Below are 19,965 nucleotides of genomic sequence, written 5' to 3'. Positions count from 1 at the left end.
ATCCGTTGCCAAGAATTGATGACTTATTTGATCAATTTCAGGGTGCCAAGGTATTTTCGAAGATTGATTTGAGGTCTAGTTACCATCAGTTGAAGATTAGGGCATCTGATATCCCTAAAACAGCTGTTCAGACTCGGTATGGGCATTATGAGTTCCTAGTGATGTCATTTGGGCTGACAAATGCCCCAGCAACATTCATGGATTTGATGAACCGGGTGTTTAAAACCTACTTGGATTCCTTTGTGGCTGTGTTTATTGATGATATCTTGATCTACTCCCACAGTCGAGAGGAGCATGGGCAGCACCTTCGGATCGTTCTTCAGACTCTGAAAGACAGCCAGTTATATGCTAAGTTCTCAAAATGTGAGTTTTGGTTAAGTTCAGTTGCTTTCTTGGGTCACGTTGTATCAGCAGAGGGTATTCAGGTGGATCCTAAGAAGATTGAGGCAGTCCAGAACTGGCCTAGACCCACATCAGCTACAGAGATCCATAGTTTCCTGGGTTTGGCAGGCTATTATCGTCGATTTGTGGAGGGGTTTTCATCTATAGCAGCCCCGTTGACCAAATTGACCCAGAAAGGTGCCCCATTTAGGTGGCCAGACGAGTGTGAAGCGAGCTTTCAGAAGCTCAAGACAGCTTTGACTACAGCACCGGTATTGGTGTTACCCATAGGTTCAGGATCTTATACAGTATATTATGATGCATCTCGTATTGGTCTGGGTGCGGTATTAATGCAGGGTGGCAAGGTTATTGCATATGTGTCACGGCAGGTGAAGGTTCACGAGAAGAATTACCATGTTCATGATCTAGAGCTGGCAACCATTGTTCGCGCGCTGAAGATTTGGAGGCACTATCTTTACGGCGTGCCATGTGAGGTATTTACTGATCATTGGAGCTTGCAGTATTTGTTCAAGCAGAAGGAACTCAATTTGAGGCAGAGGAGGTGGCTGGAACTATTGAAAGACTATGATATCACTATATTGTATCATCCCGGGAAGGCCAATGTGATGGCCGATGCTTTAAGTAGAAAGCCAGTCAGCATAGGTAGCCTTGCATATATTCCAGTTGGTGAGAGACCGCTTGCATTGGATGTTCAGGCCTTGGCCAACCAATTCGTGAGGTTAGATGTTTCTGAGCCCAGTCGTGTTCTAGCTTGTACAGTCGTTCGGTATTCCTTGTTTGAGCGCATCAGAGATCGGCAGGATGACGATCTGCATTTACTTGTCCTTAGAGACACAGTGCGGCACGGTGGTACCAAGCAGGTTACTGTTAGAGATGACGGAGTTTTGAGGATGCAGGGTCATATTTGTGTGCCTAATATAGATGGAATTCGTGAGTTGATCCTTGAGGAGTCCCACAGTTCCCGATATTCTATTCATCTGGGCGCCGCCAAGATGTATCAAGACTTGAGGCAGCATTATTGGTGGAGGCGAATAAAGAAGGACATAGTTGCCTAAATAGCTCGGTGCCTAAATTGCCAGCAGGTAAAGTGTGAGCATGAGAGACCTGGTGGTTTACTTCAGAGGTTAGATATTCCTTAGCGGAAGTGGGAGCGTATCAATATGGACTTTGTTGTTGGACTCCCACTGACTCAGAGGAAGTTCGATGCAGTTTGTGTCATTGTGGACAGGCTGACTAAGTCAGCGCATTTTATTCCTGTGGTAGTTACCTATTCCACGGAGCGGTTGGTAGAGATTTATATTCGTGAGATCGTCCGTCTTCACGGTGTGCCCGTTTCTATCATTTCTGATCGAGGTACGCAGTTTACCTCGTACTTTTGGAGGGCAGTTCAGTGCGAGTTGGGTACGCGAATTGAGTTGAGCATAACATTTCATCCTCAGATGGACGGGCAGTCCGAGTGTACTATTCAGATTTTGGAGGATATGCTTCGCGCATGTGTTATTGACTTTGGAGGTTCTTGGGATCAATTTTTGCCTTTAGCGGAGTTGGCCTACAATAACAGCTACCAGTCGAGCATTCAGATGGCTCCCTATGAGGCATTATATGGTAGACGGTGTAGGTCGCCAGTTGGGTGGTTCGAGCCGGGGGAGGCTCGGTTATTGGGTATAGATTTAGTTCAGGAGGCCTTGGACAAGGTCAAGATTATACAGGATCGACTTCGTACAGCTCAGTCCAGGCAAAAGAGTTATGCTGACCGTAAAGTTCGTGATATTGCATTCATGGTTGGAGAAAGAATATTGCTTCGGGTATCGCCCATGAAGGGTGTTTTGAGATTTAGGAAGAAGGGAAAGTTGAGCCCTAGGTATATCAGGCCATTTGAGATCCTCGAGAGAGTGGGGGAGGTAGCTTATCGACTTGCGTTACCTCTAGGGTTATCCTCAGTTCATTCGGTATTTCATGTGTCTATGCTCCGAAAATATCATGGTGACCCGTCCCACGTGTTAGATTTCAGCTATGTCCAGTTGGACAGGGATTTGACTTACGAGGAGGAACCGGTGGCCATTCTAGACCGACAGGTTCGTCAGTTGAGGTCAAAGAGTTACCCTTTAGTTCGAGTGCAGTAGAGAGGTCAGCCTATTGAGGCAGCTACTTGGAAATTCGAGTCCGATATGCGGAGTAGATATCCCCACCTTTTCACCAGCCCAGGAATTTTTCTATGTCCGTTCGAGGACGAACGGTTGTTTTAGAGGTGGAGAATGTGATGACCCAAAAGGTCATCTTATGTTTTAGAACTCGAATCGGCGCTCTTAAGACTTAAAAATCTCATTTTTACCCTCATCGATTTGCGTGCGCTGTTCGGGCAGGTTTCCGGAAAGCTTTTATGTTGAAAACTAATGAAAATAAGATTTTTTGCCTTAAAAGTTAATTTTAGTTGACTTTGTTCAACATTTTTGGTAAACGGGCCTGGATCCGTACTTTGACGGTCCCGGTGGGTCCGTATCAAATTATGGGACCTGGGCGTATGCCCGGAATCGAATTTGGAGGTCCCTAGCTTGAGTTATGAATTTTTGATAAAAATTAAAAGTTTGGAAATTATTTGTTTTTAAGAATTGATTGATATTTGGCACTGTTAGTATCGGATCCGTATTTTGGTCCCAGATCCCGGTACAAGTTCATTATGATATTTAAGACTTGTCTGTGAAATTTGGTGAGAAACAGAGTTGATTTGACGTGATTCGGACGTCCAGTTGAGAAAATAGAAATTTTAAAGTGTTCTTGAGAATTTCATTTGATTTGGTACTAAATTCGTAGTTCTAGGTGTTATTTTGGCGATTTGATCGCGCGAGCAAGTTCGTATGATATTTTTAGACTTGCGTGCATATTTGGTTTGGAGCCCTGAGGGCTCGGGTGAGTTTTGGATAGGCTACAGAGTGATTTGGACTTAGAAAAAAATAGCTGGTGTGCTTCAGCTATGTTGCAGGCCTCAGACCTCGCAAATGCGAGGTCATGGTTGGCATTTGTGATCACTGTTGAGGTCGCATTTGCGAACTTCTCATCGCAAATGTGAAGAGAAGCTGGGCCAGCATGTGTTCGCAAATGCGAACTTTTCTTTGCATTTGCGAAGGGAGTCTGGGAGGGGTATATATCGCAAATGTGATATTTTGTCTGTATTTGCGAGGTCAGTGATCGCAATTGCGATACTTTCCACGCATTTGCGAAGGGCAGCGGGATTGTGAAGGCTTCGCAATTGCGATAGCCCCTTCGCAATTTGCGAAGCTCAGGTCGCAAATGCGACGTCTGCAGTTGAACAAAATGACTTTTGGACGGGAATTTTCATTCAGTTCCCAAATTTTCAAGACCTAAAATACAAGAGGTGATTTTCCAAAGACCATCTCTTCCCCAAATCTTAGGTAAGTGATTCTAAACTGATTTCTTTCAATTTTTCACTACATTTTACAAGATTTCAACCAAAAATCTAAGGTTTTTATGGTAGAATTAGGGGTTTTGGGTAGAAAGAAGGGATTTTGGAAATTTGGGGATTTAGACCTCAGTTTGAGGTCGGATTCCAAAACCAATTATATATTCGGGCTTCGGGGTGAATGGGTAAATGAAATTTGGTCCGAACCTCAGGTTTTGACCAAGCGGGCATGGGGTTGATTTTTGACTTTTTGGAGGAACATTTAGGAAATCTAAATTTATGCAATGTAATTGATTCCTTTAGCAAAATTTGATATTATTGAGTCATTTTTGAATAGATACGAGTGGTTTGGAGGTAATTCCAAGGGAAAAGCTGTGATTGAGAATTAAGTAGTCTTCAGAGCAAGGTAAGTGTTGTGTCTAACCCTGACTTGAGGGAATTAGGAACCTTAGATTACTTGCTAAGTGAAATTCTTGTGAGCGGCGTATATGTGAGGTGACGAGTACCAATGCACCGCTAATTTACCTGTTTTTCCACATTTATTTGTTTTTCTAACATTGTCTCATTTCTATGCCAAATTGCTACGTGTTATACTAGTGTTATCCAAATTATCGTTCTTATTATGTTTACGGATTTTCTAGTGATAATTGAGTTTTTATTTCAAGATGAGATTGATATTATGGAACCAAATATTGAAGTACGGTTTGTACTTGTTATTCTATCTTCCTGTTGTTATTTATGCATTGCATTATGGTAAGGGAGAGTGTTAATACATGAAGGATGATGTCGTGCCATATTGTAAGTGTTAATGCACGAAGGGTGATGCCGTGTCATATTGTGAGTGTTAATGCACGAAGGGCGACGTCGTGCCATATTGTGAGTATTAATGCACGAAGGGTGATGGCGTGCCATATTGTGAGTGTTAATGCACGAAGGGTGATGCCGTGCCATATTGTGAGTGTTAATGCACGAAGGGTGATGCCGTGCCATATTGTGAGTGTTAATGCACGAAGGGCGACGTCGTGCCATATTGTGAGTATTAATGCACGAAGGGTGATGGCGTGCCATATTGTGAGTGTTAATGCACGAAGGGTGATGCCGTGCCATATTGTGAGTGTTAATGCACGAAGGGTGATGCCGTGCCACGATATGAGAGTAAAAGCACGAAGGGTGATGCCGTGCCGTTTCTATTAATTTTATGGTGAGATTGAGAGTAAAAGCATGAAGGGTGATGCCATGCATTTTTCCTTACTGTATTCACTATTCCTGTTGATTCATGGTATATTGACTGCTCTGGTGATCATTCAGTTGTAGTTCTTTATCTTGTATTCCCCTCAGTATGTTTTTCCCTCCCGACATTTCCTGTTTAGTTCTTCATTCCGGTTATTTGCGTATACACTGTTAAATTGTACAGGTTGATTGTAGGTGCCTTGCCTTAGCCTCGTCACTACTTTGTCGAGGTTAGGCTCGACACCTACTAGTACATGGGGTTGGTTGTACTGATGCTGCACTCTGCACTTTCTATGCAGATTTTGATACCGGCTCTGGTTGATCGAGATTTTTCTATTGGTCCGCTGTTCGGAGACTCAAGGTAGATCTGTCGGCGTCCACAGACCTTGAAGTCCCCGTCTATCATTTCTGTTCTATTGTTTCTTTTATTCAGACAGCTATATTTCTTTCAGACTATTATTTGTAGTAAATTCTAGAATGCTCGTGAATTGTGACTCGAGTTCCGGGTGATAGTAATTAATACAATTTTTATGATATTCCGCACTTATTATATTTTATTTTAGTTAATTATTGTTACTTAATGAATGAAAATAAGGAATTATTTTAATTATTCTCTAACGTTGGCTTGCCTGGCAAGTGAAATGTTAGGCGCTATCACGGTCCCGTCGGTGAGAAATTTTGGGTCGTGACAAGGGCATAACTAGAAAAAGCCACATATAACTTATTTCTTAATTAATTAATAATAAATAACTAAATCAAAATATGAAAAAATTTACTATATAATACTTAAAAATATTATTAATCTATATATTATTAAAAGGAGAGAAAAAAGCCCTCCTCTTAAGCCAAGTGGCAGCCTTAAAATTAGTCACATGTATTGTATTAACTAATTAGCTATTAACTAATAACTAATTTAGTCATATGGAATAACCAGAAAAAGCCACATATAACTTATTTCTTAATTAATTAATAATAAATAACTAAATCAAAATATTAGAAAATTTACTATATAATACTTTAAAACATTATTAATTTATATCTATATATTATTAAGAGGATAGGGAAAAACCCTCCTCTTAAGCCAAGTGATAACCTTAAAATTAGCCACATGTAATGTGTTAACTAATTAACTATTAACTAATAATAATTTAGCCATATGGCATAACTAGAAAAGGCCACATATAACTTATTTCTTAATTAGTTAATAATAAATAACTAAATCAAAATATTAGAAAATTTACTATATAATACTTAAAAACATTATTAATCTATATATTATTAAAAGGAGAGGAAAAAGCCCTCCTCTTAAACCAAGTGGCAGCCTTAAAATTAGTCACATGTAATATATTAACTAATTAACTATTAACTAATAACTAATTTAGCCATATTGCATAACCATAAAAGCCACATATAACTTATTTCTTAATTAATTAAATTTAAATAACTAAATAAAAATATTAGAAAATTTACTATATAATACTTAAAAATATTATTAATAAATTTAAATAATTTAATAATTTTGAGTACTAATTTAAAATAATATAATTATTTATATCAAGATTAACAAATACACATTTATCTATATTATATTAAATGATATAAATAGATAATGATATTAGAGAGGAATTGTCAAGAAGACCTCCCACTTGAATTGGTCAAGTGACCTCCCATTTTCTTTCTCAATTTCTTTTAGTTTGAAAAATTGTTAAATGAGTGGGTTAGGGTGGATGGGGCCTTTTTAATTTTTTAGAAACTTGTGGATCACATATAAAATTTGAAAAACTTGCTTCCTCTCTCATTTTTCCACTAAGTTTCTCTCTCTTCTCTCTTTCTCTCAACCCATCGAGAATGTGGTTTCCAGCGGGACTAGACAAGAATCAAGCGGCGATTCTGGGTGTAATCGTTCTATAGACCCAACAAGCACTGTATTAAAGCTAAGAAAGCGTCAATTTTGGTAGATCCTAAATTTTTCTTTTTCCGTTTCTTACATTTTTTATTTTGGATTTTGTAGAATGATTCGTTCATGTGCATGTTCAAGATCGATTGAGTTATGAATAACCATATCTTATATGGCGTGAGTGGTTATATTTACTTCTTGGACTAGCTCTGTGCTCTGCATATTCGAATTTCATCATAATTGCCGACCTAATGTTTATTGATAAACATGTGGTCGATTGTTTTCTCGTCATAGATGTTTGCTGGAATTGGGGCTTATTTTTCTTATTTTGATCATAAGTTTAAAATTATTAAATGTGACATTGCATATTTTGATGTAGGTAACATGAGGAGGAAATCAGTTGCTAAGAAGCAGATTCCTTTGACAAAGCCTTCACAACCTTCAAACATGGGAAAAAATGCAGAAAAAGAAGCAATGCCAAGTAAAGCAATTGCTGAGCCTTCAAAAACTGCTACTAGAAAACAAAAAGTAGATACTTCTAAAACTTCCCCTAGTAAATGAAATGCTAAGATTTCTAAGCGTGATAGGAGAAAAAAGAACAAAGAGCCATCACAGTCTATCAGTGAAAAAAGAACAAGATCAAAGTCTTGATTAGTTGACGAGGACATACCTGTTAGTAAAAAATTTGTTTCAAGGAGGTTAGCATTAGAGGGTGTAGTTGAGGAGGAGGAAGAAGACTTGTACATAAACGCAACACAAACTCAAATGGAAGAACATGTTTCTGAAAAAATAATTGTTGAAGAAGAAAATGACAATGATGATAAAGTTTTAGGTGTGGATGATGATAAAAATGGTGATGACGCTGTTTAGGAGGTTGATAAAGATGCCAAAGAAGAAAAAGAAGAAGATGTAGCAGAAGAAAAAGAAGTAACAAAAGAAGAAGATGATGAAGAAGATGACGAAGATGATGAACAACTTGAAGATGGACTAGAAAGTAAAACAAATGCAGCAATTGAAGGTGACCGGGATGCTCTGTCAATTCCTGTGTTTGTAAGGGCGATCGACGCATCCAAATACAGATTCAGGACTTTTCTAAGAAAGCATAGACGTTTCCCGGCCAAGACAAGTGTGAGGTCTAGGATCAATGTATTTCACGAGTTCAAGGATAAACTTAGAACAATCAAATTGATAGAAAAGTTTAATAGTAGTTGGTTTGGTCAGTTTGCAAAACGTTCAGAGCACTAGACACAGTTCAATAGACAACTTGGTCATTCCCTGCTGCTTCGCCAAATTTATTGCGCGAAGAAGCACAAGTTGTGATTTTTAGTTGGAGACAAGCCTCTTCACTTGGGATTGAATAAATTTGCTATGATGACTGGATTGAACTATGGTGCCAAACCAAGTAAAGAAGCAATGAAGAAAGTGATGGATGATGGCCAAGCATTCTACGACAAAGTTTGTCAATCTAGCAGGAAAAGGGTGGATGCAGAGTTGCTTTTGAAATAGTTCAAGTCCAAGAGGTTTGACACAATCGATAGGTTTAAGATTTCATAGGTGTGGTTTGTCCATTCAGTGTTGCTTGCAAGGGATAAGATAGCGCGCGTCGATAAAAAGTGGATTCGTATTTGCTAACAATCTGGAATTTTTCATGAAATATCCATGGGGCAAGGAGTGTTTTGATATTACAATTGAGTACATGAGGATGGACATGTTTCCAATGTACAAATCATATGTGAGCAAGAGGAAGGAAAATAATATCTCTGCTAAAAAGTCCAAATCGGCTAGTTGTGCCCTGCACGGCTTCCCATGGGCATTCATGGTAAGTATTAAAACAACCTTCTCAGATTTCTTTGCAGTTGAGTACTATTATTTTATTTACTGTATACATAAATTAATACTTTTTGGTTCACGAAAAAATATAGGCATGGGCGTACGAAACAATTTCGCTATTTGGTCGTAGTGCCGAGAAATCAAAGGTCGTACCGATGCCATTGTCAATGATATTGAGATAGCACACAAGAAAGTGACATCTGACCTTGATTAGGATCCTTTTACGCAGAGAGTTGATGATCCTGGTGTGGTAGGATAAAGAGTGCAATAACACTCCACCAGTAGTTTAGAATCAACTAAAGTAGGAGATTATCATAGACCTCGTGTCTATTGTTTTGTATTGCTTGTATAATGACTTATATCTATGCTATATTTCAGGAGGTGAACCTTTACCTTATTCTTACCCTACATGATATGGATATGGACTATATTAAGAGATTGGTACCATACGACGATGAGGTAGCGGATCCTATAATCGACCAGCTAGCGGTTGATTTAGAATGGGTGATTGCCATTAAAAAGTACCTGGTGTAGCGAGATTAGAGACTAATGATGAAGCTGACATTGATGATTATGACCCTTTAGGTGGGAGTATTCCTGGTTCACCACTGATTGGTGATTTTTCTGATATTGGTATAGGAGGACCATGCAGGATGTGCAATGCTTAGCCTAGTGATATAGACGTGCGTGAAGAGTTAAAAGGTTATGAATAAGAAATTGGATAAGGTGTTGAAGATCCTTAGGGAGATGCAAAATCAAAATGAGAGCCCTTCTAAAGTAGTTGAGTCACCTTGGTACAGAGTTACAAGATTGCAAAGCAGACTGAGGAATACTCCAATTTATGCAAGCAAGATGAGGAAGCTGGAATAGAGCAAGAAGAAAAAACCAAAGGTAGACGTACTCAAACTAGTTTCGGAGGAAGATAAAAAAACTATTTTGTTAATAGTTTGACAAAAAGGAGAAGTTTTCCAAAAACGTGTTGACCGGTAGCTATGACTGGAGGTTTTTCGTGCAGTTGTGTGGTGCTAACCTGTCAGTTTTAATTTTTGTAAGTCCCTTAATCACTCACTGTGTGTATTTCTTTTTTTTAGTAGCTCCATATTTAACGTACAGTTCTATATAATATTTAGCATGTGGAGGAACGTTTGTCACTAATGCGTGTACGAAATATAAAATATCTATGCCTTTATGTCCGTAGTCATGTTGTTATGGATGTTGCATTATGCAACAACATGTGCACTGCATGGGATAAGATCAAGGAGGCTGCTAGTAAAGAAGAAAAGGATTTGGACTTTTGTGACACAGTTAATGCTTGTCAAGACTTGTGTCTTACACCCCTGATGCTATATCCTCAAGGAACTATGCCACAACCTGGGGTTGTGGAGTGGTGCAAGGCTAAGCTGTTGTACTATGTATGGCAAATTGATAACAAGTATTTTGTGCTGGTTTTTTTTCACTTGGCAGAGGGTTTGATTCAAATTTACGATAGCAATGTCAGCTTGTATGATGACGGCAAACTAGAAAAATTGGTACAACCCCTCGCACTCGTGATGCCGAGGATTTTGATGAAAATTGGCAAGTTTGCAGGCTTAGGACAAGATGTGCTTATGAAGAAATGGTCTTGGGAGCGTATTATGGATGTTCCATCCATTCATCCAAGGTAAATTAAATTTGTGATTCATTATGTTTTACTCATTCTTTGGTTTCTTTAATAATTAATTGTGTCTTTGATTATTGTAGTGAAAGCAGTGGAGCATATGCAGTGAAGGTTATTGACTTCCTGCTAACTGATACGTTGTTGGATCAACTTAATGACAAGCGAACGGAGTTGTTCAGGGAAATATTTGCAGTTGATATCTTCAGGGGAAGGATGGACCCTTCTTAGTTTTATAATTAAAATTTCAATGTTGTGTTGGTCATGGGACAAATTCATTTTGGGTGAACTTGTAGTAATTTATGATATTTGTATCTAACCGTATGTAATGAAACTACCTTGATTGCGTAATAGACAATGTGTCTAGTAATAAACTAGCTACTTCGTTGCGTAATAGACAATGTGTCTAGTGATAAACTAGCTACTTCGTTACGTAGTAGACAATATGTATAGTACTAATAATTTGATCAAATATAATATTGCACCAGGCATAACCCCAGAGGTTGCGTAATAGACACTAGGTCCATCAATAAACTAGCTACTGGGTTGCGTAACAGACTCAAGGTCGCGTTTAATAACTTCAACAAATTTAACATTACATCAATACTACGTTACATGATCCAAAATACTTCAAAAAAAATAATATTTTCCTTCTCACTTTATCATCCACGTTGCCACAAATCCCACAACTACGCACAAGAGCATTACCCACTTATTGAGCCTCATTTCATTCATCTTAACCATCCCTCCAACTGTATAATTTACAGGAATATGCCGTCCCTCTAGTTCAATCCTCTATCATCATTATCTTCCTCATGAACATCCACTGCTAATATATGTTAAAGTTCAACCACCTTCATCTGCAGAACGATCTTTTCACGCTTAAGAGCATTCTTTTCACACTTCAAACTATTGATAAGGTCAGCAATCCTTGGATTTAGCAGATCATCGTCCCATTCCCAAAATTAACATATTTTGCCCTATCGAATCAAATGGACAAAATAATTTATTTGTAAAATTAAATCTCTAAAATTAAAAAGAGGTGAATCTGTGGAATTCATCTTACCTTAGTTTTGGAACATTTTGAGAAACGCCGACCAGCATCCACCAGAGTTGTAGCTGTAAATTGACTTGCAGCCATACCGCAGTAATAATTCTTTCTCGGCCCAATGGACGCACTCGACCCTTGACTTATTTTTCTTCAATTGTTTGAGTAATGTGTTTCGGAAGTAAAAATTAGGGTTGATCTGCGATCAATTATTTTTGGATCAAATGGGTTAATTTGAGCGAGTCAAAAAAATATGATTAAAATGTGATTAATTTTGTTTTGATCACATGGCCGGTCAAATGGGTAATTTTAACGTGTCATAAAATGTATGGTTAGGGATAAATCACATGGACATATTTTAATTTACTAAACAGCACCAGTTATCTTTCATCAACCAGTAGTCGCTGATAAACTTCTTTAATAGTCTATAAACCCTAAACCCCAAACTTGAACCCCAACTCTGGACATTCAGCATAAATCAATAAACCTCTTTAATGGGCAAGTGTCAACTTGAGGTTTCATCCTCAACTCATATTGCGGTCGAGGACAAACTAATGGTCGAGAATTTACTAAGATAAGGATTACACCAGTGGGATAGACTATATACTGTAGGTTTATTCAAAAACTATTATAAAATTTTCAATTCAATGGCAGGAAATTCAAACATTTGGAAGACTAAAATTTATATCCCCTCAGTTGTATGTTTCTATTGGAACATCTTTATTTTATTTTGAGGCCTTATGGCACTTAAGTGTTGTCATATGAAAAAAAAATAACAAAAGCATAAAAATAAAAAATAGGGAAACAAAATTCAAAATAAAGGGCAAAAATTTAAATAGAAAAAACTTAATATTTTAATTAAATAATCCCCCCCCCCCCCCCCATAGCAGTATACATTTTTTCCCATTAACTAAAGAAAAAAAAATTAAACTGCATGGGGAGAAGGATCACAGGGAGGAGAATTTCCCGGGCTAACATAGTGGTTAATATTTGCACAGCCCTACGAAGGAGAATCTACAGCATGCGTGCTATACTGCGAATGTTCCTCTCTTGCCTCACCCTGTCTTCTTGGATCTCTCGGATGAGCCTATCCAGTGATTCCCTGATGAAAATGGCATCCATGCTTGGACTTGGCCTTGGGGGTATTTCTCTGTTAAGTAATTGGACTATTTGGAAAATGAATAAATATTTCCATCAGATCCAGTGTATTTATAGGAAAAATTTGATACTAAATGGTATTTTTCCATATGACTTTCGTAAATGACGTGTGAGTGTTTTGAGAAATGAATTGATGCTTTGCATCGGCATATTCGATATAGTTCAATTAATTATACAACTCCTTTTCATATTGGTTGGTAGTTATTATTAACATTAGATATTAAATTAACTACCTAAACCAGTGGTTGTCAATAGACTACTTAAACCAGCGCAACAAGTCATGGTTAAATTGAGAATATCAATGGGGGTTGACAATAGAATATTGGTTGATTACAAGTGGTTTAAGATACAATAAGGGGGGTTGATCGTAAAACAGGGAATAAGTATGTCATATGACTCCTTCTTAAAATAAGGAGGTTGATTCAAGATCATAGGTCTACAATTAACAATGTAAGTGGTTGATTCTAAAATAGTAGTCTATGAGACAACTTGGTCACATGACTCCTTCTTAAAATAAGAGGGTTGATTCTAGATCATAGGTCTACAATATACAATGTGGGTGGTTAACAATAAAACAGTAGTCTATGAGACAACTTAGTCACATGACTCCTTCTTAAAATAAGGGTTTGATTCTAGATCATAGGTCTACAATAGACAATGTAAGTGGTTGATTCTAAAACAGTAGTCTATGAGATAACTTGGTCACATGACTCCTTAAAATAAGGGGGTTGATTCTAGATCATAGGTATGCAATAGACAAAGTGGGTGATTGACAATAAAATAGTAGTCTATGAGACAACTTAGTCACATGACTCCTTAAAATAAGGGAGGGTTGACTCTAGATCTTAGGTCTGTAGTAGACACTGTGAGTGGCTGATTCTAAGACAATAGTCTATGAGATACAATGCAACAGTTGATAGTAGAAACAACAAGTGATTACAAACAACAAGTTTAGAATATTAAAAGAGTTAATTATCTTTAATACAACACCAGTAGCTAAAAGATCAAGAATGCTGGAACAATACTTTACAAGTCATTTTCTTGTGGCCAAGTTCTTTGCAAATGGAACATTTATTTTTGCCTTTCTTCCTGCAACCAGAAGAACTAGGTTCTAAAATGCTTGGCCATCTCTTAAACTTCCTTCTACCCTTTGTAGGCTTGACATCGGGTGGAAGTAGTTTTGTGGATTGAATCTCGCCAGGCACCACCCATATCTCTTTTGTAGGGATTAAGTGAATGGTTCCTTCATATGCAGCCAAATATGTTGAAACCTTATAGAACGGAGATAAGTGATCGTAAATGGATAAACCATATCCATCCTCAAATTTCAATCTCAGAGTTGCCATTGCATGTGGGCATGGTATTTTTTCCAAATCAAACTGACAGCAAGAACATGTGTTCAAATCCAGATCAACTAATGCATCTATGTCGTATGTCACGACCCAATTTCCCCTCCACGTGACGTCGTGACGGCACCTACACTATACAACTAGGTAAGCCTAATATTTTTTATGGAATAATGAAATATAAATTTAACCAACTATTCAAAAATAATACAACAATCCCAAAACCCAGAACATCATGAATCACAAACTACAGGCGAAAAATCTAGTGTCTCTATACATCATAGTCTATCAAAAGAAAATACATAAGATAATGGACACGGGGAAGAGTAGAAGGGGACTCCTAGGTCTGTGGACAGATATACCTTGAAGTCTAGAAAGTTGTTCCAGCTCAGTGATAGTGCGGGTGATAAGGATCAAATGGATTTGCACACGAAAAACATGTGCAGAAGAGTAGCATGAGTACACCATAATCGGTACCCAGTAAAGGCCAAGCCTAACTCCGGTAGAGTAGTGATGAGGTCAAGTATGAGCCCTATTGGAATATGATAATAAAGCAAGGCAAGAATAAAATATCGCAGTAAAATAAAGACTGAAATTTAACAAGAAAGAATTCATAGAAAGTAACAGCTCAATACACAGAAATACAGCAGGGGATCTCCCGAAATACAGTCTCGTAGTTCCAAATGTAAATGTGTACGGGGATCTCCCAAAATACCATTTCGTAGTCCCAAAGTAAGTATGCAAGATAGGGGGATCTCCCGAAATACTGTTCCATAGTCCCAAAGTAAATATGCAGTACAAGGGGATCTCCCGGAATACCATTCCGTAGTCCCAAAGTAAATATGCAGTACAGAGGGATCTCCCAGAATACCGTTCCGTAGTCCCAAAGTAAATATGCAGTACAAGGGGGGTCTCCCAAAATACTGTTCCGTAGTCACAAAGTAAATATGCAGCGCAAACAATAGAAATACAACTACATCATGAAATCTTACGATTTAAACTAAGTACCAGTTAAGGAAGAAACAGGAAATTCACTAAGCATGCTGCACAGAGTTCACATAAGCAATTAAGACACGTAGACATGTTGTATTAGACTAAGCAGGATAGCTACACATATTGGAATAACTTAATTAAGAATAAAAATAGATTAATACTCATTAAAGTGGTATAACTCAAAATAAAAGGAAAATATATTGCTACTCCGTAAGAAAATCGGATTTTTCCACAACTAGAACGTGTACGTACTCGTCCCCTCACGTACATGGCGCTCACATATCACAATGGTTCCAAATCTTAAGGTGGATTTCCTCCACACAAAGTTAGACAAGCCACTTACCTCGAGTCAAGCTCAATCAATCTGTACGAATGCCCTTTCTTCGATTATCTGACTCCGAATGGCCCAAATCTAACCAAACACAATTGCATATCATAAATACAACTATAATAGACTAATCTAATTAATGAAATCAAGATTTTAATAAAAATTTCGAAATCCGTCCTAAAAAGTCAATTTGGGCCTACGTCTCGGAATCGGATAAAAGTCACAAAATCCGAAAGCCCATTCACTCACAAGTCTAACGATATCAAATTTACAAAAATCCGACACCAAATGGTCCTTCAAATCCACAAATCAAAACTTTTTAAATCCCTAACTTCCAACTCCCAATTTCCACCTTAAATACACACTAACTAGGTGGGAAAATAAACAGGGAAGCAAGATTACTGATAAAAAATACGCACAAGGGACTTACCTCAAGAAACCCCTCAAATATTCTCTCAAACAATCGCCAAACCCGAACTCAAAATGTTGAAAATGGGCAAAAACTCGCGAACCTTTGCATTTAAGTGTTCTGTCTAGACATCTCGCACTTGCGGACTCTCTGTGGCATCTGTGACTATCGCAGGTGCAGAAATGCATCACACCTGCGCCTAGCTGCCCGTATCTATGACTCTCGCAGGTGCGGGAAAATCTTCGCACCTGCGGTTCCTGTCCAAATCACTCCAAACACCAAAACGAAACCTCCCGGCAAGTCACAATAACAGAAAAAGATATGGGAGAAGCAGTAAATAGGTGATCGGGGTTATTACTCTCAAAATGACCGGCCGGGTCGTTACATTCCCCCTCTTAAAACACTCGTTCGTCCTTGAATAAGCATAGAGACATACCTGAAGTGGTGAAAAGATGAGGATAACAGCTGCGCATATCCTGCTCGGTCTCCTAAGTCGCCTCCTCGACCGGCTGTCCCCTCCATTAAACCTTCACGGAAGCAATGTTTTTTTATCTTAGCTTTCTGACCTGCCTGTCTAAAGACTAAAATAGCCACTGGCTCCTCAACATAAGATAGATCCTTATACAACTGGACTGAGTTGAAATCCAACACATGAGACGGATCGCTGTGATACTTTCGGAGCATAGAAACATGGAATACCGGATGAACTCCTGGTATACTGGGAGGCAAGGCAAGCTCATAAGCAACCTCCCCAACTCTCAGCAACACCTCAAATGGACCAATGAACCTTGGTCTCAGCTTTCCCTTCTTTCCAAACCTCATAACTCCCTTCATAGGAGAAACCCGGAGCAAGACTCGCTCTCCAACCATGAATGCTACATCGCGAACCTTCCGATCTGCATAACTCTTCTATCTGGATTGGGTTGTGCGAAGTCTATCCTGAATCACCTTAACCTTTTCCAAGGCATCCTGAACCAAGTCCGTACCCAATAATCTGGCCTCGCCGGGCTCGAACCAACCTACTAGGGACCGACACCGCCTACCATACAGAGCCTCATACGGTGCCATCTAAATGCTGGACTGATAACTGTTATTGTAAGAAAACTCCGCAAGTGGAAAGAACCGGTCCCAATCACCCACAAAATCTATCACATACGCACGAAGCATATCCTCTAATATCTGAATATTGCGCTCGGACTGCCCTTCCGTCTGAGGGTGAAATGTTATGCTCAACTCAACCTGAGTACCCAACTCATGCTATACAGCTCTCCAGAACCGTGATGTAAACTGCGTACCCCATTAAGAGATAATAGATATCGGTACGCCATGAAGCCTGACGATCTCACGGATGTAGATTCGAGCTACTAGCTCGGAAGAATAGGTAGTCATCACAGGAATGAAATGAGCCGACTTGGTTAGCCCATCCACAATCACCCAAACTGCATCAAACCTCCACTGAGTCTGTGGGAGTCCAACAACGAAATCCATAGTGATACGCTCCCATTTCCATTCCGAAATCTCCAATTTATGAAGCAACCCACCTGGTCGTTGATACTCATACTTCACCTGCTAGCAATTTAGACATCGGGCCACATACTCTACTATGTCCTTCTTTATCCTCCTCCACCAGAAATGTTATTTCAAGTCCTGATATATCTTTGCGGCACCCAGATGAATAGAGTACCTCAAACTGTGAGCCTCCTGGAGAATCAACTCATGCAAACCATCTACATTTGGCACACATAGTCTGCCCTACATCCTCAATGTACCATCATCTCCAATAGTGACCTCCTTAGCATCATCGTGCTGGACCGTGTCCTTAAGGACAAGCAGATGGGGGTCATCATACTGATGCTCCCTGATACGATCATAAAGGGAAGGCCGAGAAACCACCAAAGCCAATGCTCGACTCGGCTCAGAAATATCCAATCTCACAAACTGACTGGCTAAGGGCTGAACATCCAACACCATGGGCCTCTCTGTTACTGGTAGATATGCTAAGCTCCCCAAACTATCTGCCCGGAGACTCAAAGCATCGGCCACCACATTGTCCTTCCCAGGGTGGTACAAAATGGTTATATCATAATCCTTAAGTAGCTCCAACCACCTCCTCTGACGCAAATTAAGATCATTCTGCTTGAACAGATGCTGTAAACTCCGGTGATCGGTGTAGATCTCACAAGGAACACCGTACAAATAATGCCGCCAAATCTTCAAGGCATGAACAATAGCTGCTAACTCCATGAACATCATAGTTATTTTCATGCACCTTCAGCTGTCTGGATGCGTAGGCAATCACCCTACCGTTCTGCATCAACACCGCGCCAAGATCAATCTGTGGGGCATCACAATATACAATATAAGACCCCGAACCTGTAGGCAATACCAATACTGGTGCTGTAGTCAAAGCTGTCTTGAGCTTCTGAAAGCTCTCCTCACATTCCTCTGTCCACCTTAACGGAGCACTCTTCTGGGTCAGCTTGGCCATAGTTTCTGCAATAGTTGAGAAACCCTCTACAAATCGACGGTAATACCCCGTCAAACCAAGAAAACTCCGGATCTCCATAGCTGAGAACGGTCTGGGCCAACTCTACACTGCTTCAATCTTCTTTGGATCCACCTGGATCCCCTCACTCGATACTATATGACCCAAGAATGCCACTGAGTCTAGCCAAAATTCACACTTTGAAATTTTTGCATATAACTTCTTTTTTCTCAAGGTGTGAAGCACAGTCCTCAGGTGTTGCTCATGATCCTCCCAAGTATGGGAGTATACCAGAATTTCGTCAATAAACACAATGACGAATGAATCAAGATAAGGCCGGAACACACTGTGAATCAAGTGCATTAAAGTTGCTGGGGCATTGGTTAGCCCAAAAGACATCACAAGGAACTCGTAGTGACCATACCGAGTCCTGAAGGCAGTTTTCGGGATATCTGGCTCCCAAATCTTCAACTGATGATAGCCGAAACGTATCTTGGAAAACACCCTGGAACCTTGTAAATGATCAAATAAGTCATCAATACAAGGCAATAGATACATGTTCTTCACTGTAACTTTGTTCAAGTGGCGGTAATCAATACACATCCGCATAGAACCATCGTTCTTTTTCACAAATAAGACAGGAGCACCCCAAGGTGACACAGTAGGCCGAATGAAGCCCTTATCAAGCAACTCATGTAACTGCTCGTTCAACTCAGGAGGAGCCATATGGTACGGAGGAATAGAGATGGGCTGAGTGCCCGGTAACACATCAATGCCAAAGTCAATATCTCTGTCGGACGGCATGCCCGGAAAATCAGCTGGAAATACATCTGGAAAATCTCTCACTATTGGGACTGACTCAACTGTAGGGTTATCAATACTGGCATCTCTCACATAAGCTAGATACGCGTCACACCCCTTCTTAATCATTCATTGAGTTTTAAGAAATGAAATAACTCTGTTGGGAGTATACTCTAAGGTACCTCTCCACTCTAATCGCGGTAATCCTAGCATAGCGAACGTCAATGTTTTGGCATGACAATCAAGAATAGCATAATGGGGCGGCAACTAGTCCATGCCCAAAATAATATCAAAGTCCACCATGCTGAGCAATAATAAATCGGCTCTGCTCTCAAAACCACTAAGAGCAATCAAACACGACTGATACACGCGGTCTACAACATGAGAATCTCTCACAGGATTGGACATATAAATAGGGGAACTCAAAGAATCCCGCGATACGCCCAAATACGGGGCAAAATAAGAGGACACATAAGAATATGTAGAGCCTGGGTCAAATAATACCGACGCATCTCTATGACAGACTGGAACAATACCTGTAATAATAGAAGCAGAAACAACTACCTCTTTACGAGCAAGAAGTGCATAATATTTGGCCTGTCCTCCCCCTCTATGGTCACCTCTACCTCCCCGACCTCCACCTCGAGTTGGCTGAGCAGGTGGGTGGAAGGTGGTGCTGTAATCATAGCCTGAGGACCTGGTGGAGCACGCTGTGGCTGAGAATTTTGAGGAGGTGCACCCCTCCTAATCCTGGGGCAATCCCTCACCACATGGCAAGTGTCACCACACTCAAAACAAGCTCTGGGAGGACGTGGTTGTTGTGGCTGGCTCGGGTCAGATCTGCTAGACTAGCCTCTAGGAACACCCCGTGCAGGAGGCACACTAGATACTGGTGGTGCATAATAAGGCTCATGGGGTCTAGAAGGAGCTGGAACACCGTTGGTGGCTAGAAGAAGTGAATGAACG

This window comes from Nicotiana tomentosiformis, chromosome 2 (genome assembly GCF_000390325.3).
Source record: "Nicotiana tomentosiformis chromosome 2, ASM39032v3, whole genome shotgun sequence".
In the NCBI taxonomy this organism is placed as follows: Eukaryota; Viridiplantae; Streptophyta; class Magnoliopsida; order Solanales; family Solanaceae; genus Nicotiana; species Nicotiana tomentosiformis.
This window is presented reverse-complemented; position numbering follows the sequence as displayed.